Source organism: Pelmatolapia mariae, linkage group LG1, assembly GCF_036321145.2.
Source record: "Pelmatolapia mariae isolate MD_Pm_ZW linkage group LG1, Pm_UMD_F_2, whole genome shotgun sequence".
Lineage (NCBI taxonomy): Eukaryota > Metazoa > Chordata > Actinopteri > Cichliformes > Cichlidae > Pelmatolapia > Pelmatolapia mariae.
Genome location: NC_086227.1, coordinates 5121348 through 5143834, shown reverse-complemented (window position 1 = coordinate 5143834; position 22487 = coordinate 5121348).

Sequence of the window (22487 nt, the reverse complement as noted above, 5' to 3'; positions counted from 1 at the left end):
ACTTCTTTTCGAATGTGCTGTTGTGTTAAACAGCACAGATCCAGGTAGTGAATAGTTGTTTGCTGTTGTTCACACTCTTTTTCAAACACAGATTATGTCACCAGTTTTACAATTTTAACCGATTAAAACACAGTTTTAATAAGAATTACACATAAAGAAAGTGTCTTACTGATATTTTAACGACCCCTTTGAAAAGAAAGTTGGCGTTTTTACAACAGCAGCCTCATTGTTCGGCAAGATTTTTTTTTCTTCTCATTAGTAACGTTCAAAAGTGACTTAGCTAGCAGTGGCAACTTCTATCTAAAACAATTAAAAGTAATACCCAGATTGAAATATAGCAAGGTGTTGTATATTTAGTGTGCTGATAAGGTTAACAACCAAGCTCTTGCAACGGTTGTATAGGGATCGAATGGCCTGTAGCAATGGGCCAGACACCCCATACTCCCGCAGCACCTCCCACAGGACACCCCGAGGGACACGGTTGAATGCCTTCTCCAAGTCCACAAAACACATGTAGACTGGTTGGGCAAACTCCCATGCTCCCTCAAGTATCCTTGAGAGGATAAAGAGCTGGTCCAGTGTTCCGCGACCAGGACGAAAACCGCATTGTTCCTCCTGTATCCGAGGTTCGACTAGCAGACAAACTCTCCTTTCCAGCACCCTGGCATAGACTTTCCCAGGGAGGCTGAGGAGTGTGATCCCCCTGTAGTTGGAACACACCCTCCGGTCCCCCTTCTTAAAGATGGGGACCACCACCCCGGTCTGCCAGTCCAGGGGTACTGCCCCTGATCTCCATGCAACATTGTAGAGGCGTGCCAACCAGGACAGCCCTACAATGTCCAGAGCCTTCAGGAACTCGGGGCGGACCTCATCAACACCAGGGGCTCTGCCACCAAGGAGTTGTTTAACTGCCTCAGTGACCACGCCTCCGGAAATTGGCGGGTCATTCCCCTCATCCCCAGACTCTGCTTCCTCCTCGGAAGACGTGTCAGTGGGATTAAGGAGGTCCTCGAAGTATTCCTTCCACCGCCTGACAATTTTCTCAGTCGAAGTCAGCAGCGCTCCGCCAGCACTATACATAGTGCCGGTAGAGCACTGCTTTCCGCTCCTGAGACGCCTGACAGTTTGCCAGAATCTCTTCGAGGCAGTCCAAAAGTCTTTTTCCATGGCCTCTCCAAACTCCTCCCACACCCGAGTTTTTGCTTCAGCCACTGCCCGAGCCGCATTCCGCTTGGCCTGTCGATACCTGGCAGCTGCCTCCGGAGTCCCACAGGCTAACCAAGCCCGATAGGACTCCTTCTTCAGGCTGGTGGCTCCCTTCACCTCTGGTGTCCACCATTTGGTTGGGGGATTACCACCACAGCAGGCACCAACCACCTTGCGGCCACAGCTCAATGCAGCAGCTTCGGCAATGGAGATGCTGAACATGGTCCATTCGGACTCAATGTCCCCAGTCTCCCTCGGATTGCTGTTGAAGCTCTGCCAGAGGTGTGCGTTGAAGATCTCGCGAACTGGGGCCTCTGCTGGATATTCCCAGCACACCCTCGCTACACGTTTAGGTGCACCGGGTCTGTCCAGCGTCCTCCCCCGCCACCTGATCCAACTCGCCACCAGGTGGTGATCAGTTGACAGCTCAGCGCCTCTCTCTTGAACTGCCACTCGGCGCATAAGCGCAGATGACAGTCAGGACCCGTTCCCCGACCCTAAGGCACAGGGAACAAACCCTCTTATCCACCGGGAAGAACCCCAACGTACCGGCAGCAAGCCGAGGAGATATTAGAATACCCACCCCAGCCTCTCACCAGGGGCAACTCCAGACTGAGAGAGAGTCCAGCCCCTCTCCAGGAGACCGGTTCCAGAGCCCAAGCCATGCGTAGAGGTGAGCCCGACTATATCTAGCCGGTACCTCTCAACCTCACGCACTAACTCAGGCTCCTCCCCCACCAGAGAGGTGACATTCCATGTCCCAATTGCCAGTCTTGGCAGTCTGGGATCAGTCCGCCAGGGCCTCCGCTCCTGGCCGCTGCCCGGCACGCAATGCACCCGACCCCTATTGCGCCTCCTGCGGGTGGTGGGCCTGCGGGAGGATGGGCCCATGTCCCCTTTTCAGGCTGTGCCCGGCCGGGCCCCATGGACTAAGGCCCAGCCACCAGACACTCGCCCTCGGGCACCCTCCCTGGGCCTGGCTCCAGAGCGGGGCCCCGGTAGCCCTATCCCGGGCAGGGTAAACTGTTTCCTCGATGTTTTCCTCATCAGGGTCTTCTGAATTGCTCTTTGTCTGGTCCCTCACCCAGGACCAATTTGCCATGGGAGACCCTACCAGGGGGCAAAAGCCCCCAGACAACATAGCCCCTGGGATCCCTGGGACACACAAACCCCTCCACCATGATAAGGTAGAGATTCACGGAGAGGGAAAAAAAAATTCAGACTGCAAGTCATTTCAGGTGGAGACAGTAAAAACAGGTGAGTTGAAAGATCTATTGAAGAGTCCTTTCTTCATGGCCATTAAAACATTTGTAGGTTAAAAGACCTGTTTTTTTTTTAATCATGCCCCTGCTCTGTCACACTGGATCATGTTGAAAAGATATATTTTCATGGCTCCCATTACCATTACCTTGTACTTCTTTCTACCAGTCTATTTTATTTTGTGACATTAACATCTTAAATGTACCCCGCCAGTTTAATTATTAATAGCTGTGTTTGTATTTATAATGCATTTTTTTTTATCATGTGCAGATCTACCAAGGGTCAGTGGCACAGTTCACCTTTTGTGGTAAGTTATAACACTTCATATTTGGTCACATAAGTAAGTTGTTTCATCAGTTGTTGAGTTCTTATAAAATAATTTTGTATAATTGTACCAGATCACTGAGGATACATCCAATGTGTAAATCCCAATCAGCAATTTTACTGTGATATTTGCTCGTGTTTAGAGTAGTGATGTGTCAGTCGCGAACGAAACAGCTCTTAGAGCCGGGTCTTTGAAGTGAACGACGCGAGCTGGCTGCTTATTGGGAGCCGTGGGTTTTTTTTTTCTTTCTCTCACCCTCTCTCTCGCACTTTTTTCCGCTTCACTCCACACGCGAGCCTTGTGCTTTGCGCTGGGAAAAGGGGGGAGGGGCGGTAGTTACACTCGCAGTAGCACAGGAACAGAGCCGGAGGGAAAGAGAGAGAAAGAGAGCCAGGGACAACAACGTCACATTACAAAGGTATAGTAATCATCCACAACTATATTCAGTTGCGGATGATAAAGGATTCAGAAAGTGTATTCATGCAGGCCTATATGACAGAGAATGTTCATCTTTTTTTTGTTTTCATATTTTAATTTATATTTAATTGTGTTGTGGTTTGCAGTGTTTTGTGTTGTTTCAATTTAAATTTGTTTAAAAGGAAAAAGCTGAAAATTTAAATAGTTAAAAGTTGAAATGTAAATAGTTTGTTTTTGTATTATATGATTTATTTATTACATTTTATGTGGAGTGAATAAATAAAAGTATATTTACGTTGGCCCCTAGAGACAAAACACGTACAAACTCCGAAGCACTTACAAACCCCGAAGCACGTACAAACTCCAAAACATGTAAAAACTCCAAAACACGTAAAAACTCTATAGCACGTACAAACTCCGAAGCACGTACAAACCCCGAAGCACGTAAAAAATTCCAAAATACGTAAAAACTCCAAAACATGTAAAAACTCCGAAGCACATACAAATCCCGAAGCACGTAAAAACTCCAAAACACGTACAAAACACGTACAAAACACGTACAAAACACAACAGAAGTGCTCCAGGTTGCTAGGGGCAGTGTTGAGCTTTTGTTACCTAGTGGCTACACAAGCCAGGAATTACCAACGACCGGATTTGGTGTGTGGTAGTAACAGGTAAATGAACATTTTTTTTAAATTAATTGAATATATATGAGTTCTTGTGTATAAATACACAAACGATACACATATGCTTTCAATTGTGTAATTTAAGTGATCTAGGTAGCTCTGTTTTGGAAGTTCAGTTAAAAGAAATGTGTTTTGGAGTTTGTACAGGCTTTGTCTCTAGGGGCCACTATATATATTTATATATAAACATATATAAATAAAACCACTTGTTTTACATTAGTAATTCCTTTTATGCATAATTTTATATTGTTGTTAATAATAAATTAATTAAAGCAACAAAACAACCTGAAGAGCCGGTTGGTAGCCTAAAGAGCCGGCTCTTTTTAGGCAGCCGAGCCGAAAGAGCCGGTTCTCTAAAAAGAGCCAGAAATCCCATCACTAGTTTAGAGAATCTCCATTATATTGGTTACTGAGTTTCCATTTTTGTAGGGCCAAATTTGTATTAAAATTAATATTTTCATATGATGTGAAATCAATCATTTTTAATTTTTAGAAGTAGCCATTCATTAAGTCCCCTAAGGTGCAGATTTCAGTAGTTGCTGAAATGCATATAAAATGTCCCCAAAAAAACGTCTTTATACGTTGATTGGGGTTTTTGAAAATTTTAAATGTTTAGAAGCCCAAATTTTGACTGAAAGTTTCATAATCTGGACATGTGACGCAACTGAAGAGAGTTGTATGTTATGCACTGTTAGCAGTAGGTGTTTGTGAGCGTTAGTGTGTTTAATATGATTAGATTGCATTCATTTTTCTTAAAAATAGAAAATTATTGTGTTTGTGGAAGCTGTACAAACACCAGTCCACAGGTTACCAAATAATAAAAATAAAGCTATATCTGCCTTACCTGCAAGCACTCTGTGAGCTAAAGGTACACTGCACATCAGCTGCTTTTAACTAAGAAAAAACATTTGATAGCTGCGCTCAATTCAGACTGGAGGCCCACCACTTCAGCGTTGTGATTGAGTTTAACTTGGGATACTGAAGCAAAGATGAGGTGCGCCGTTCTTGTGGTGCAAACTGTTTTCAGGACCGCAGCTGTTTCAGCAGGAAGGAGACAGATCACAGCTCAGAGGCTCAGCTCTTTGGACAGGAACTGTAAACCATGAGTCTTGTTGTCTAACATCTGCCAATGACCAAGTTTGTTGAAAGAATGATAACAAAGGTTAGAAGCAGCATGCTGTGTGTATTGTAAAAGAAACTGTAGCTAGCTTGTAGCAGCCAAGCTAAAAACATTAGAATTCCTCTGTTAGTTCATATTTTGCTTTATAATTATGATTTGGGGATGTTTACAGCTGACCTTTTGGCTAAAAAGATGTCCAAAGCTGTGATGTCATAGCGGGACACAATGGTTATTTTAGTCTTAGCTGAACATTCACTGTTCTGCAATGGTTGGGTAAGAAATTATAGGACATTTTGTAAACCGTAAACACGCAAACCGTGTTGATATTTGGAGTAGCAAGTTCTGTCTAACCGACCGCCATCGTAGAGCACAGACTGAAAGTTTTGCTCGCACTACAACTATAATGGCGTGCAGTCACTACGTGTTGGTTTTAACACTATCTAGTTGAACTCCAGCTAGTGTGACTAAACGTTTGTAAAAGTCCCCGGATGATGACAACAAAGCACAACCAAGATGCTACCAACTCACCGGGGAATAGTGCTTGGAATTCATAACAAAACAGTGGGAAAATAATGGCGTTTTGTGGCAGATAATGCTTTATTTAAAAGCTGCAGTGTCTAGTGCCCCAACAACTTTCATTATATGGATATAGGCTGGTCAGGAATTGATCTAAATATCTCTCAAAGGACTCAAAATAGCACCTAAGTTGTGTGAGTGAGTAAACGAACATTTTGCATTCCATAAATAAGGTCCAAGTTGCAAAAAACGGTAGATCTCCTTGAATGTGTTTGTCAAGAAACTGGCAGTTATGTTTTATATAATTATAGAACTAGAATTTTTTGCACGGCAAAGTAATAAATCATCTAAGCAGGTGTGATTTGTACATCAAAATTGTTCCTGAAAGGGGAAAAGCTATGGATGTGCCCTCAAGTTAAAATTATTTGAAATTAAAAACTGAGCTCATTTTTTTTCTACATTTATCTTTAGGATCCAATTGAGAATGTTGGACAACATTTGGCCTTTTACAGTCACCATGCAGTGATTGAAAGTTTGAGCATTAATTGTAATTACTTTGTAATTGTGTAATCTGGTTTTTCTTTTAAGAACTGGAATGCTGATGTTCACTAAAGTTTTTCAAATAAGCCAATGGATTGGAAGTGCAAATTGTGTGCGGTCACCTCAGACACCCGGGCACAGTTATTTAAGCATTACCATTTGAACCACAGCATTTATTCTAAGGTTAGTCCCTTGCCTTGTCTCTGTAGCCGGATGGACTACTCGCTTTTCTTTTCTCTCTTGCTCTCGCTCGCTCTACTGCTCTCACTCTCTCCTGCGCTCGTTCTCTCCGCTGCGCAACTAGGTTAATTGGGAACCCACCTGCATATTGATTGCAGGGTGGCGTCAGCCCGTATAAAGCTAAGTTGGTGTTTTTCTGGATCATTCCTCCTGTGCATTCGGCGCAAAGCAGCAGTAAATGCTGGCACACTGCGACGGACTGATCAGCAAGAGTAGATCATATGACAGCTACAGCGCGGCAGTTTCTGTTTTATTTCGGCATTGCGGAGAGAGGTGCTCGTGTTATCCCCACCAGTGAGAGTATAGCGCCTCCAGTCCTGGGGGTTCGATCGCTGCCTTCACCTCTCCGTGGCAACTCGCCCAACCTTAATTGGAGAATCAAGACGCCTGCCTAGCCGCTGTTGTGAGGGCTCCTCCTCGGTGGAGCCTGCTGTCTTGTCTTGTCCTGTTTTATCTTGTCGTGAGACTGTTTTTATTAAGTAGGCCTACCTTTTCCTGGTTCGCCTGGTTTTATTCTATTTTATTCTGAAACTGTTGCTTGTACCCACGCTTCTGTGATCGGGCTGAGGCGCTCCTCTGCCCGAGTGTCGTGCTGGGAATTTTAAATCGCCTCAGTTGCCGGTCTCAGCCTGTGGGGAGCTTGTACTTTTAGGACACTGTCAACAACGACGTTACATTTTTGTTTTCTTAATATTTTACACTTTATTTCTTTTATTATAAATAAAACTGTTAATATTTGAGCCAACCTGCCTCTTGTGCATCCTTGAATCTGTGCAGCCTCTTTTTATTCCTTTTATCTATTTCTCTTAAATATATATTTCCTGGGGGTGAAATTCCCCTAGGTGGCGTTGTCATTTTATTATTATTTCTTTTATAACCCCGCCGACCACTTGGTCACATCTCTGACTCTTGCATTTGTACATTCAAATCATTTAATGCATTGAAAATCCATTTGTCACGGATTCACAATGAGCCATTGAAAAATGGTGCAAGTCAAATTGCACAAGAACTTCTTGTGTTTTTTACATGTCCCTTGTTCAAATTAAAGCAGCCTTTCTCAGAGACTGCATTATTCAGCCATTTAAGAAGACACCTAAAAAACCATGAGAATGTTGCTTGCCCTTATAAAAACTGTAGTTACCTCACAAATGTGTATTCATCCTTTAATACAGTGGTCCCCAACCCCCGGGCCACGGACCGGTACCGGTCCGTGAGTCATTTGGTACCGGGCCGCGAGAGTTGAGACTCGGGTGTGAAATGTATGGTTTTCAGGGTTTTTATCGTTTTTTAGCGTTATTTTGTTATCGTTTTCTTCGTTAACTCGGTTTTCCTGGGTCTTTTCACATGTGTTATTGTTGCCTCCCTAAGATGATGACCAGAGGGGCAACTGGTTTCCTGTTCAACAACGTGTGGTGCTGTGATAAAGAATAGGAAAAAGGACACACGTTGAGCTGATGTCAGTTTCACAACAGGAAGGTTTATTCTTCACAACAGCTTAGAACAGCTTCAGGTATCACCACACTAACTGCAAAGAAATGGCCTTATGCTTCAGTCCAGTTTACCATACATGGCCATAGCTCCCTGAGCTAGAGACTGTATAAATCTCTCAATACAACTTTGACAAAACATAAACAAAATGTTGCTTAAATCCATTGATAACATCAGATTCACAATATATCACAATAACCACACTTATTTCACAAAGATAAACAAAACACAATAGTGTACACTGTACTTCATTTTTAACTACATTTACAAACATCATAAAATTAATTCGCTTTTAAACATTTTAATTCTTGTTCAGCACTAAATTATTTATGTGAAATGTATTTCCACTGTACTGACAATGTAACTTCTGTTTTTTTAATATAGCTATTTTACTCTTTACAAGAAAATAATGTCTTTGACATAAAACAAACATATTCACTGTTCTTATACAACCTACAACTATATAGAGTGCAATGCTCCTTTAACAGCGTTCACTACTACTGTGCAGTCAGCATTGATCAAACAGTTTCCTTATAACACTCTATAAATGTCTTTGCATTAAACCACAAACTTGTTCTTGTAACCACAACATCAACCAGAAGAATAAAACATAGTATAAAACCCATTTATCAGAGTGCATAATACATTAATAGTTCGGAGTCCAGAAGTCTCTCACAGGTCAGATTAGCTTCCCCACACACACTCAGTATCCCACATTAGCCAAGTCCGCTAGCATTAGCATCATTTAGCCTGCAGCCTTAACCCACAATTCAGACACAACTCAGAACGAACCCATTTCTTTAGCGAGTTGCGCTCATTACCCACATAAACAACATCCTCTGTTTGTAAGGTCTACAGTATACATTCATTTTAAATACATTTACTAACCTGTGATAAAGAATAGGAAAAAGGACACACGTTGAGCTGATGTCAGTTTCACAACAGGAAGGTTTATTCTTCCTCTGTGCCCCAAAACGCTACTCGATACCACTGCGCGCAATGCGCCCTCTAGCGGCTGGATGCAGAATAGCATTGTAAACTGACAGGTACACAAATACAATCATAACAAAAACCTTTGGGGGGGGGTGCTGTTTTCCCCAGTTTAGTTCTGATACCAGATTTTACTAGAAAGCTATTTTCAACTCTCTACATTATGAATAAATCTTCTTTTTTCGGTACCGGTACTAGTTTTATTTTGTTGTATGTATCCGCGACTCCTTAAAGGCCGGTCCGTGAAAATATTGTCGGGCACAAACCGGTCCGTGGTGCAAAAAAGGTTGGGGACCGCTGCTTTAATACACACAAAAGTAGAGCACACACAGGTAGTCTGGACATTTGCGATGACTTTGTGTCAACAGAAAACAGCAGCCCAGTGGAAAGCACTGGTGACCTTGCCCTTGAGGATGTTAATGATGAGCATTTGGAAGCATTGGCTTTTCCTGAAGTGGACAGTGTTTGTGATAACAGGTAATTAAGAGCCCAGCTACACAAGAATTTGTCTTCACTGTTCCTGAAGATGGAAAGTACTTCTTGGGGAAATGGCCTGCTCTGCGATTTGACTCTCATGTTTGTGTGCTTTGATTTTTTTTTTCTTATTCAGTTTAAGATGAAACAATGCAGGTTCAACAGATCTCTTCAGATTCAGATTTATTTATTGAACATAGTTCAAATAGGTTTAAAATAATATCTGAAAGTGCCACAACTAAGTAGCCTAATGGTTGCGGTGCTTCAATATTAAGGAGAAGCATACCTGTGACTACCACTTGATTTTGACTACCACAAATAAAATTATATTTCAGCTTTGTGATACACTTGTGCTGCAAAGGTTCAGGTCCAATTTTAAAAAATCTTAATAGGACATCTATAAAACAAGGTTAGACAGAAATTGGGCACTTTCTCTTTAATGATAAGATGTAAATTTGGTCAGTAATTTGGCTTCATGTTGGATGTTTTTGTTCCTGTTTTATTTTAAGTTTGTGCGGATTTCCACCAAGTCACAAACATCAACCTGCTTAACCAGTTCTACGCTGAACTTGACAGACACACACCACGACTTATGGATCTATACAGACAGAAGACCGCATGGACTGGCAAGATATCGGAGGCTCTGCGAAACATCCTGAATCATTATGATTTTCAGGTGAATATTGATAATGATAAAATTAACACAAATTAAAAGTTTCCCTGATAAACACTCAATTTTTCCTTGCTTTGAACATCTGTGTTCTATACAGATTACAGCTCTGATCTGGAGAACACTATTTTAAAATACTGTGTAGGATTTTTGTCAAATGAGTAAGAAACAGGCTCTTTGTCATAAGAGACAGAAAGGTTGTGTCTTAAAAGAAATGTCTCCAAAATTATGTAGAGTCTAATGCCATGCAGTTTCATAAACATGTATTCTCCCCAAAGAATGACACCTGAAAACTTTGTGTTAAATGAACTTTTCTTTTCTCTTTTTAGGAGGCACCTGATGTCAACGTGAAACGCATTGCAGTGCTTCGTGCCCTTCCTGTATACCTGCGGGAGGAGGACCCAGAATTCTTTAAGACAGTGGTTCCCAAACTTTTTTTGCTAGGCCCCCCTGTGTTTTACAAGAAAAATGTTCACCCCCCCCCCCCCCCCCCCCCCCCCTCCCCTCCACGCACACGCACAAACACATCCTCCAACCACACACACCCATATTTTGCTCCACTGCGGTTTATTTCACACCTCAAACATTTAGTAAACAATTAAGCAAATACAAGTAATCTGCAATTAATTACAGGTAGTAATAAAATACACTACTAACTCTTTTACGCTACGTCCACACCTACGCGGGTATTTTTGAAAACGCAGCTGTTTCGTCCACACGTAAACGGCGTTTCGAATCACCAAAAATGGAGATTTTTTTAAAACTCCTTTTTTGCGTTTACGTGTGGACGAGGAATACAGAGTTCCTCACGCAATGTCAAAGGTATGTGCCTTTATTCACGTCACGCTGTGCGCCACGTTATTGTTTACATGAGATGAATTGCAGAATGGCAGATAGAGACAAAATACTGTTACCGTTAATCTTACTATCTTCAGGTTTTACACACTTACATATACACACACAGTTACTGTCCCTCCATTTAGAAAGGCAGAGGCGTCACGGTGTAATTATTTTACGTGTAGTTGTTTTTTTCCTGTGTAATAATATTCAACATTGCTATCAATACATTTTTCAAAAAAAATGCCTCTCTGTGCAAAATGGGTTCAAAAACATAAACAGCTGTGGGATATTGTTTGTCCGTGATTTAGACAGGGGGAACAAATTGTGGCAGGATCAGCCTGATATTATTTGTATCCCACTGTAACTTTACTGTATAAAGAGCTAACATCTCCAAACTGTCAGGAGTAGTTGGTCATTACAAGAAGTGTTTGTGAACTAAAAATCAAGAATGTGGGATACTGTTTGTCCGTGATTTGAGCAGCCCAGCGCGTGCTCCCGACGAAGGGAAAACCAATTATGCAGGGGAGACCTACCTTGGCACTTGTGCAGGTAAAACCAAAGGAAAGATATGCTTCACTATATTTTCTAGTCTTTGGCTTAGAATGAAGTTCATCTCCTGCTTTGCGTTTGTGGGCGCCCTGTGCTAGCAGTGTCCAAGCGTTGTTGTTGTTTTTGTTTTGTTTTTTCTCTTTTCATACCGCGCCCCCCCCCTGCAATGGCTCTGCGCCCCCCCTAGGGGCGGGCCCCACACTTTGGGAAGGTCTGCTTTAAGACATGTAATGTAAGTGCATTTTTGAATTACTTAAATTCTGCCAGTGAGATAAAATGCCATGGATTTTTTTTAATACAATTTAATACCCTAGCAGCTACCAAATTGTACAAGCAAAATACCCTCTCTTTAAAAACACACACACACACACACACACACACACACACACACACACAGGGTCAGGAGCAGGGCACAGGCGTATCACAGCACTTCGGCTAAGCTGCAGGTGGCCCAAAAACCAGGCTGAAGTCAAGATTTAGTTTCTTTTTGAGATAAAGTCATAAAATAAAAGACTTTTTTTTTTTGAAAAATAACAAACATACAAATTATGTAATGCAAGAAGCTAACACGTTAATGCACCTGTCGCATCCCCTAATTTTGGGTACTAATTGGGTGGAGTTTCATAACCTGTTGGGGCAGTATGTGGGGATGCGATGGCAACCTTTAGACAAGTGTAATGTGTGTGCGGCACTCACTGGTGATGTGGGGTTGTCCGACACTGACCCCAGGGAGAAGGAGATGGTAAGGGCTTCTACAGAGGTCCCGCTGTCTCCGGTGGTTCGCCCCATAGAAGATTTTCCACTGGAGCAGTCTCGTGATGACACCCTACGTTCAGCCTACAACCAAGTGATAGATATTGATGGTCATGTGGTGCACCCTGAAGCTGTGCGGACTTACCCGCATTTCCAATTACGGAATGATAGGCTGAACCAAGTGAGTCGCGACACTGGCACTGATGAAATACACACCCAGTTGTTGGTGCCACAAAGCCATTGGGCAAATGATTTTCCAGGTGGCTCATTGCAACCCCATGGCAGGACATATGGGATCTGATAAAACTCTTGAGAGAATAAAGGTCTGACTTTATTGGCCAGGCATCTGGGCAGACGTGTGCCAATGGTGCGCGTCGTGCCTGGAGTGTCAGCTGGTTAACCAGCCATCCGTTCCAAAAGCGCCATTGCGCCCATTACCATTAATGGAGGTCCCATTTGAACACACTGGTATTTACCTCATCGGGCCATTTCACTGGAGTGTATGCAGCTATCGCTTTGAATTAGTTCTGGTGGATTATGAAAAGCGATATCCGGAAGCAGTGCTGCTGCGCACCATCTCTGCAAAGAGTGTGCCTCAGGCATTGTTTCAGGTTGTCTCCCGAGTCAGTATTCCAAAAGAAATACTGACTGACCAGGGCACATTGCTGTATGAATTACTGGGCGTTAAATCTGTTCGTACCACCGTCTACCACCCTCAGACTGACGGGCTGGTGGAGCAGCTGAATAAGACTTTAAAATCCATGATTCGTAAGTTCATTCACAAAAATGATCACTGGTTGTTTGCAGGACGGGCGTCAGGCCTCCATGGGGTTTTCTCCATCTGAAGTACTGTAAGGCAGGAAGCCATGGGGTGTGTTCGACCTTATTAAAGAAAACTTGGTGGAAGGTCCGAGCCCCGCGAAAAATGAAATTCAGTACATGCTGGACTTGAGAGCAAAGCTACACACTTTGGAGAGGTTGTCACGCGAGAATTTGCTCCAGGCCCAGCAGTGTCAGCAAAGCCTGTACAACAGCCTCAGGTAATTTTTACCAGGAGATAAAGTGCTTGTTTTACTTCCTTCCTCCAGCTCCAGACTACTCGTCAAGTGGCAAGGGCCCTTTGTGGTCACACGGCGGGTGGGTGACATTGATTATGAGGTGGTACAGTCAGACAGGGGAGGAGTCACACAAATATATCACCTCAACTGCCTTAAAGCATGGAGAGAGGCTGAAACCACTTCTCTGGTGAGCCTGGTTAAGGAAAGAGATGAGCTGGGGCCAGAGGTGCCAAATTCTACCATTCCTGCCTTCCTCTATTCTGATAACCATCTCACACAGGCTCAGAGAACGGATGTTGCTGCATTGCAACAGCATTTTGCAGATGTGTTCTCCCCTCCTTCTGGCTGCATTTCATTCATTGAGCACCATTTTGAAACACAGCCTGGCGTGACGGTATGTTCACGACCCTACAGGCTGACTGAACATAAAAGACAAATAGTTCAGTGGGAATTGGCTGAGATGCTGAAGCTGGGAGTAATAGAAGAGTCACACAACACGTGGGGTAGCCCCATACTTCTGGTCAAGAAGAAAGATGGATCTATACGGTTTTGTGTTGACTATCCCAAGGTGAATGAGGTGTCACAGTTTTATGCTTACCCCATACCCCGGGTCGACAAGCTCCTGGACCAGTTTGGCACTGCCCGCTTTTTCACTACACTGGATTTGACCAAGGGCTACTGGCAGATTCCCTTATCTGCAGAGTCCCGGGAAAAATGGCTTTCTCCACTCTGTATGGTTTGTACCAATTTGTCACACTTTTGTTTGGCTTGATTGGAGCCTCCGCCACCTTCCAGCTCCTTATGGACCGGGTACTGCGGCCGCACGCTGCCGGCTACTTGGATGATGTTATCATCCACAATGACACATAGGTGGAGTATGTGCAGCGGTTGGCCGCGGTCCTGGAGTCCCTTAGGTTGTCGAGGCTCACAGCCAACCTGAAGAAGTGTGCAGTTGGACGAAGGGAGGTACAGTATTTGGGGTACCACTTGGGGGGGGGGGGCAGGTGTGTCCACAGGCGGAAAAAATGGTGGCAATCGCATCCTGCCCATGCCCCAAGACCAAAAAGGAGGTGACACGGTTCCTGGGGCAGGCTGGCTACTATCGCCGGTTCGTCCCAGGGTTTGCGGACCTGACCAGTCCCTTAACTGATCTCACCTAAAAGGGTGCCCCAGATCTGGTCCAGTGGACTGGGCAGTGCCAGGCAGTGTTTGTGTGAGTTAAAATGGCTCTCTGTGGGGAGCCGCTGTTGTACACAACAAACTTTTCCCTTCCTTTTCATCTGCAGACAGACGCCTTGAACAGAGGGCTGGGGGTTGTTTTGTCCCAGCAGGTAAAGGGAGTTGACCCCCTAATTATGTACAATAGCTGGAAGCTGACTGACTGGGAGGCCCGGTACAGGCCCAGTACAGTATGGTGGAGAAGGAGTGCCTGGCCATCAGGTGGGCGGTTGACTCCCTCCTGGGACACTTATTCACCCTCTGCTCAGACAACGCCCCGCTGCAGCGGCTTGGATCACCCGGTGGTATCTGGCTTTACAGCCCTTTAAGTTCAAGGTGGTCCATAGGCCGGGGATGCAGATGGTCGTGGTCGATTTCCTCTCCCGCTCTGGGGGGATACGTTCGGCCGGATGTGGCGCCAGCCTCAGTCAGGCAGTGGGGGTGTGGTCTCTGGCCTGCTGCAGTGGAGGGGCGGTACAGTGAGCTCTCAGAGCGGCGCCGAGGTGTGGCAGAGAGGGCAGGTGTGAGTGCTCAACATCATGGGCTTCTTCTTCTGTGGATATATGGCGATGGAGTGGCAGATATGGAGGAGGGTGTGTGAAATGGAGCAGCTGTCCCTGAGTAACTGGTGCTGAAAAACATCAAAACAGTTGCTAAAACAAAATAAACTGGCATGACATCCAGTGTGTGTGTTGGGTCCTTATCACAATGAGGAAGATCAATGTCCATGATACATTTTATTTTAACATTAATTTTTTTATTTAGTGAACTGACTGATTCTTATATGGTGTTTTTCTACTCAACATGAGCACTCAGACCCCCATTCACCCTTTCATACAAGCATTTTTTTGTACACCTGAATGCTTTTTATCCTATTTATCCCATATATTGTGGAGACACAGACTCTTCTAAAAAGAGAACAGCAGCCTAACTAATAAGTGCTGGATTTAGGTCTGGTATGGCTTTTAAAATATTGTTTGATTGGATCTATTGCTGCTTCTCTTGTAATTTTGTTTGCATATATGTTTGCAGAGACAAAATGATCCTGAAGTTCATCTTTTTGATAGATGATCTTCGGCATACCCCCACAACACCAGCAACATTTCATTGGCAACCTGACAAATTACACTGATAATATCACCTTCAAATTATTGCTTTATAAAAGATGGTGTTAAAAAGATTATGAAATAATTATTGATGAAGCCTTTTACAGGTGCACTTTGCACTCTGGTTGCATCTTACTATAGTCAGTCACAATAATTTCCCTTCACTGACGTATCAAGTTGGACAAATGTTAAATTGAGTAAACATCCTTATTTACCAAGACTATGAATACCTGTCTTTTCCACTTTGACTGTGAAAGATCTAATTTGGGGGGTGTGTCTGGTACTGCCTTGCCTCACCTTAGTTTTTCCACTGGGACTACTGATGAGGATTTATGTGTTCTTAGCAACACTGTGTACCTCTCTCTGCTTCCAGAGACTGTGTTTGGCTTTGCTGTTATTACAATGTATTTCACAAGTCCTGCTCAAATACTCCAAATCAGGAAGTAAATGGAAAGCAGGATGTGGCCTGTGCACAAACACACACACAGACACACACGTTGTTTTATATACTTGAATAACAAGTACAAAGGATGATTTTGTGCTCATAAATGTCATAGACACTCCACTCTCTTACAAGAAGAATGAGACACACTTTGCAAACAGTACAAACCACACTCTGTGGGAAAGAATGTTCTTTAGAATGTTGTGGTAGCCATCCTGGTAAAGATCAAAATTATTCAGTAAACTTTAGAGATCCCTAAAGGGGGAGTAGAACTTTAATAGGATTATGATTTTTAAAGTAGAGAAGAAAATTGTAAATAGTAAATTGAATGGTTCTCATATAGTGATTTTCTACTCTACCTGACTGATTCAAATCACCTTGTACAGCTTGCCTCATTCACCCATTCACACCCATTCATGCAAGCACTTTTATTTATGCTTTTTCAAAATGGAAAGGCAACCTAACAAAACCTTTGACACAGATTTACAATCACTGGTATTTCTTGACGTCTAGTGTTGGTTGAAAAACAGCTACAAAATGAAATCTTTGCTAACTAGGGACATCACTAGAGGGGAGAATTTTGCATGTTCGAATCGACTTGAGTATCAGTACCCCAGTGTTAGTTTTGTCAGTACCCATTTTGAAATAGTAGTTTCAAATGCTTAAATCCTACCAAAAATGTCCACATTGAAACTAAAAACTTTTGTTATTTTACCGAATTTTACACACCGCACCAGCTGCCTGATAATATCTGTGATACTGACATCATTGCCACAATGTAACCTCCATCCATCTGTTTTCTTCCGGTTATCCGGCATCCCAGAATACCTCACCCAGGAGGCTCCCAGGAGGCATCCTTGTCAGATGCCCGAAACACCTCAACTGGCTCCTGTTGATGTGGAGGACTAGTGCCTTTGCTCTGAGCCCCTCTTGCATGGCCCAACTCCTCACTCTACCTCTAAGGGAGAGGCTAGCCACCCTTCTGAGAAAGCTCATTTTCGTCACTTGTATCTGCAATCTCATATTTTGGTCTGTTTTTGTTTTTTAGTTTTTAAAAAGAGAACTTGACCAACTACTTAATGACTTGAAGAAAACATGGTGAGAGACATGTTCACTTCAGCCGCATGTTCTTTGGTGAATTTGGGTTTTAGGCTATTGACGTGGCTGTAGCTCAAGAGATAGAGTAGATCATCTACTGATCAGAAGGTTAGCGGTTCAAGCCCTGACTCCTCCAGTTTGCATGTGAAGTATACATCCATTGGAGTATGAATGTAGTTAGGAAGCACTCAGAAGTTTAGAAGAAAGTGCTTGTGTAATTGGGTGAATGCAGCATGTTGTATAGAGCTCTTTGAGTACTCTGGTAGAGAAAAAATCACTAAATAAGAATTAATCAATTTACCATTAAATAATATATTAGCATATTTTTTTCTAAAGTCTTTCCTGAGATTAAATTTGTTGTCATGCATTGCTTTGCATTTTTAATTTAAGTTTTTAAAAATGTGTATGCCCTTTAACATCTCTCAGTAATGCGATTGCATGGTCTCACTCTCTTTCTTCCTCTAACTCAGGTGTGCTCTGGTTCTGGAATTTGGCACGATTTGAAATTTTTTTGTGAATCAGTTTTCAGTAGTACCAATTTCAATAACTTCAGCAGTGCCAATCTCAGCAATTTCATTAGTCCGCTAAAAAGTATTGAGTTCTGTACCCAACCTGAGACATCAACTGATACTTAGCATACCTTTCAATACCAAAATTCCAAAACATTTCACATAAATGACTGCCACAATGTCAGGGAGGCTCATCAACATCATGGGTGAAGAAGTTAAAATAGTGGGAAGCTACAGGTATGTCTGTGAAGGTTCTCAGTCATCCACAGCTACAGGTACTTGGGTCTTCTGAATGATAGAGTGGATTGGGGGACCAACAGTGATGCTGTGTATAAGAAGGACTCCACATCTAGCAAGATGTTCGAGATCTTCTATCAGTCCCCTCTGTTTTACTGTCTGCTCTGGGGCAGCATGAATCCCAGAGATGCCAGAAGACTCAATAGACTAATCTGCAAGGCTGGGCACATCATTAGTTAGAATTTAGAAGAATTTCAGTCAGTGAGGGGCAGGAGGTCCCTAAACAAACTGCTCTCCATCATGGACAACCCATCACATCCACTCCACTCCACCCCACCCCATTCCACTTCTGACTTCACTGTCTTCACTTTCAACCCAGCCAATCACTTGTAACAACCATTATTATGGTATAGCACTGCTAAGGGCCGTAGCCATTACAGTCAAGCATGCTGCTCTCCTCTCCCCTGTTTTTTGGCTGGCACAGGCAACTACCTGACCCCGGCACATGTATGTCTGGATTGTGTAGAGCCATGGAGACCTGGCTTGTATGGTCCTGCTCTGTTAATGCCAAATAAATGTCTGATGTTCTACCTACCTGACAAGCCTTCGATTGACTTCCACGCCGCGTGCCCACGGTACCTGCTAGCTGCTTATTTCTCACCAGACCACCATTACAGAGTGGCACCCGAACATTATTCTCTGGAACTTCATCATCTCCCGGACCTGCAGATGGAAGGCTCAGATATTTTTCCCTGGATTTTTCTGTGTTGGTTCATGGTGACCAAGGTGATAGGACACTGAGCAGGTTTTGGAGGATTGAAAAGGCTTTCTGGGTAGCGTCATTCCACTAAGGCTACGTCTAATCCAGATAAATTTGAAAACGGCTCTTTCGGCTTAAAACGCTTTGCGTCCATTGTACATGCTCCAGAGTGGAGCATGTACAATCTGATTCAAAGAGTTGGTAAAAATGTGACCATGTGGTAAAGTAAGAGCTGAGTGCCCTAAACCATTTACTAGGCTCTCTCGTGAGGAAGGGCACCTCACTCAAACATGCTCCAGAGTGGAGCATGTACAATGGACGCAAAGCGTTTTAAGCCGAAAGAGCCGTTTTCAAATTTATCTGGATTAGACGTAGCCTTAGTGGAATGACGCTACCCAGAAAGCCTTTTCAATCCTCCAAAACCTGTTTGTATCAGCGCCTGTCCTCATTCACTCTGACGCCTCTCAATAATTCATCAAGGAAGTTGATGCCTCACATTCTGGAGTCACAGCTGTACTCTCAGTCAAAAGAACATAAAATGCATTCTTGATTTCTCATCACCTTTCCCCTGCAGAACATAACTATGGTGCTAGAGATCAGGCTCAAGTTCAACAATATTTATGAAATACAATTGGTTAAAAATACATTTGGCACAATTCAAATATTAGAAAATAAGTGAATGCTTACCTGATGTATTCACAGAGGAGATCTCTGGGGTGCAGTAATGTCTACTAATACAGGATTCTCTCCCGGTTAACCATAAATCTATGATCTTTAAGTATCACCTCTCGGTCAGCTAGCAGCACGGTGATGTGGTGATTGTTGCCTCACAGCAAGAAGGTCCTGAGTTCGATTCTGCCACCTGGCCAGGGCCTTTCTGTGTGGAGTTTGCATGTTCTCCCCATGTTTGCATGGGTTCTCTCCGGGTACTCAGGCTTTCTCCCACAGTCCAAGCACAAGCAGTTAGTGGGGCCATATTAACTGGTCATTCTAAATTGCCCATAGGTGTGAATCTGAGTATGAATGGTTGTTTATCTCTATGCGTTAGCCCTGTGACAGAGTGGCGACCTGTACAGGGTGTGTCTGGGATAAGCTCCAGCCTCCACCACCCACCCCCCGCGACCCTGAAAACGATAAGCGGAAGAAAATGGATGGATCTATGAACTATTAAATGACTATTAATCAGATAGGGTGTACCACTGTGATCAAAGAACATTGGTTAATTACAAATGATCAGACCATTCACACAGAATTGGGGAATGGCTGGAATCACAGAGAGTTGTATCCTTAGGGCCCTCAATTCAGAGATAGTCTTTCCCTTTTTACATAAATGGCCTCCTTGACTACCCGCTCAAACCAGCGTTCCTTAGTGTCCAGGATGTGTACATTGTCATCATTGAAAGTCCACTGGCCTGTAGGTGTAAATAGACTGCGGAGTCCTGGCCTGATGAGTAGCTCTTCTGTGTTGTGCCATCTGTTTGGTTTTCCCGATGTATAAATCATGGCATTCCCCCTGGCAATTAACACCGTACATTATATTAATCTGTTTATGCCAGGGAACTGGATCCTTAGGATGGACCAAAAGTTTTTCTTTGTGGTTTGAAAGCCTAAGAGACATGGTGTTTATAGAAAATGCATCTAAACTGTTCCGATACCCCTGACACATAAATGTTCACTACAGCAGTGGTTCTCAAACTGTGGTACATGTACCACTGGCAGTACTTGGGCTCTCTCTAGTGGTACATGGGAAATCTCCAATTTTTTTTTAAGATTAAATAATATACCATTGTGGAGGTATGCAAAGATGACATGAGAGTTCCCGAGGCTCTTCTGGGAGCCGGAGTAAACAGAAAACATCTCCCTGAGCATGAGTCCTCTATGAAGAGCAGCTTTTCGTTATCGCCAGTGATTGCAGCTGCTACACAGCGCTGGCAGGTGCGTTTCCCTGGGCCTTAAAACTGCAAGGTGGCAGATAGCGCCGTGCTGCGGTGCCAAAACGCACAGTCCTTTTCCACTGTGCCGCTGTGCGGCAATCCCAGCCACCATTGGTGACTCGGAAGCCCCCAGGAGACTCAGTGGGGGCGTGGGAGATGTCTTCGGTGAGTCGGGAACTATCGCCTGGATGCTGGAGCTCCTAGTAGCCCGGAGAATGCGATCCGCTTCTTTTGCAAGTGAGCAGTAATCCTCCGCAGCCAGTAGCGGGGGCTTGGCAAGGCCAGCTCGCATTGGAGCCAGCAACTGTCGTAGGAAGAGGTGAGTGAAGAGGAATCCGCCGTCATCTGTTCCTAGCAAGGACGACATGCTCTACATCAGGGGTGTCAAACTCAATTGCACAGGGAGCCAAAACTCAAGGCACACTTTAGGTCACGGGCCAAACAAGATAAACATTTTTTAAACACGCTAAAACAATGTTTTTTAAACATAAATATGAATAAAAACAGACAGGAATATTATTCCAGAATAAATAAACTTAAAAAATAAACTTTAACTTTAAATATTTTGCTCTCCATAAAAATCTATCCTGTCAAAATTATGCAAGTTAGAAATATGAACATGCTGCCAAAACCCCAGAAAAAAAAATAAATGAAAGCATACACAAGGTTCGAGCCGCATGTAGACGGAGCAAAGTGCGTCGACTTTGTTCAACATTACTTGGCAACAGGGAAAGTGAGGCAATTTGCACTGGTGCATTTGTGACAGCTTCACTTGAAATGCCTTCGTCGCCAGTGCTGAAAGGCTCTGTTTTCAGAATCAACTTTTCTCTTCGCCATTGTGAGGGGCTAGGTAACAGAAGTTTGACTTAATTGACGCGGGAATGTTCCCAGGTAGCCTAGCGTTCGGCAAGGAGGCTGCAGCGTTGCATTATGGGATCTGTAGTTTATGTGTTATTAGCGCCTCATATCGCCGGGCCATGCATAACAATAATAATAAATCTATATAAAATGATCTCGCGGGCCGGATATAAATGTACGCCGGGCCGGATGTGGCCCGCGGGCCTTGACTTTGACACATGTGCTCTACATGAGCTCGAGAGTGGTAACATCACCCAGGGCAGAGAGAGAGAAGTTTCTCTGCATCGGAGAGAGAGTAGTGCCGCAGAAGCAACACCTTGAAAGCAGTGTATTTCCCTTGGGTGGTGGGATCCCGGAGGAGGGTCATCACACGGCGGGTGGACAGCGGATCCAGCGAGGCCACCACATGATGGTATTTCATGTCGCCGTCTGAAATGCCATGAAGAGCAAACTGAGCTTCGACATGCACAAACCATGAAGGAGGGTGTGAAGCCAAAAATCCAGCAGCTTAACTGCCACAGCAAAAATTAAAACATACAGCTCTGCTATCACTTACAACATAAATGAAGACAGAAAACTAAACAGCAGTGACATTTGTAGGGTTACTCAAGTTGGGCTAGCTGGTATATAATGATGTGCTACGGTGTGGCTAGCTATTTTGTGTACAGCAATGGTTAGCATAACATGAACACAGTGAAGTTGGAGTATGAACACTAACTTTTTTCCAAATGATAAAAGTTAACTTGATGGTTGGTTAGGGACAAATGCAATCGCATGTCAGGATGATGTAAATGGACCAAACTTCAGTCAGGAGAACAACTGCATTACGAGGTTAGTCATTGATATACTGCTGCATGGGCTGGGCTGCAGTTACATCGTAAGGTTTTAAAAAGTGAACTTTAAAATGAATAGTGGTAATAAAAACCAAGAGATTAAATAGAACAAGATACAAAACATTAAAACATGTTAAAAACACAACAGCCTTAATAAACTCAGGGTAGTTTGGACCTGTAGGCAGGTTTCATCAGGTCATCACTTAAAGATTGGATATCCCACCTGCTGTGAATGTTTTCATGCAGTACCAAATTTATTTTAGTACATCATTTGTTTTGATTATTTTTAATTTGCAGTTTTCTTATTAAAAAAATGTTTAAAATACTTCTACCACTGCCACATTCAGTTAGGGAAAGGAA